Raw genomic sequence first — 766 nt, 5'->3', positions numbered from 1 at the left:
GAGGGGGTGACTGCACGGGAGGGGGCGACTGCACGGGAGGGGGCGACTGCACAGGGAGGGGGCGACTGCACGGGAAGGAGGTGACTGCACGGGAAGGGGGCGACTGCACGGGAGGAGGCGACTGCACGTGAAGGGGTGACTGCACGGGAAGGAGGTGACTGCACGGGAAATGGCGACTGCATGGGAGGGGGTGACTGCATGGGAGGGGGTGACTGCACGGGAGGGGGCGACTGCACGGGAAGGGGGCGACTGCACGGGAGGGGGCGACTGCACAGGGAGGGGGCGACTGCACGGGAAGGAGGTGACTGCACGGGAAATGGCGACTGCATGGGAGGGGGTGACTGCATGGGAGGGGGTGACTGCACGGGAGGGGGCGACTGCACGGGAAGGGGGCGACTAGATGGGAGGGGGTGACTACACGGGAGGGGGTGACTGCACGGGAGGGGGTGACTACACGGGAGGGGGTGACTGCACGGGGAGGGGGGCGACTGCACGGGAGGGGGCAACTGCACGGGATGGGGTGACTGCACGGGAAGGAGGTGACTGCACGGGAAGCTGCTCATCCTCATCCTGCTCATAAGAGTGCAACCCGGAAACCCGCATCACAGACACAACAGGACCCTCCAGGATCATTAAACATGATGTTGCCGTTCTCTGTTTGTCCCCTGCAAAGACGCACAGGGCAAGAGAAACAGCATGCTGCAAAACAGAACTGAGCGTGGCCCTATTCTAAAAAACGTACATTCATATCAATATGCATGGAGTT

The sequence above is a fragment of the Camelus dromedarius genome, chromosome 21, assembly GCF_036321535.1.
Source record: "Camelus dromedarius isolate mCamDro1 chromosome 21, mCamDro1.pat, whole genome shotgun sequence".
Lineage (NCBI taxonomy): Eukaryota > Metazoa > Chordata > Mammalia > Artiodactyla > Camelidae > Camelus > Camelus dromedarius.
The sequence above is the reverse complement of the archived record's forward strand: the minus strand, read 5'-3'. Positions refer to the sequence as shown.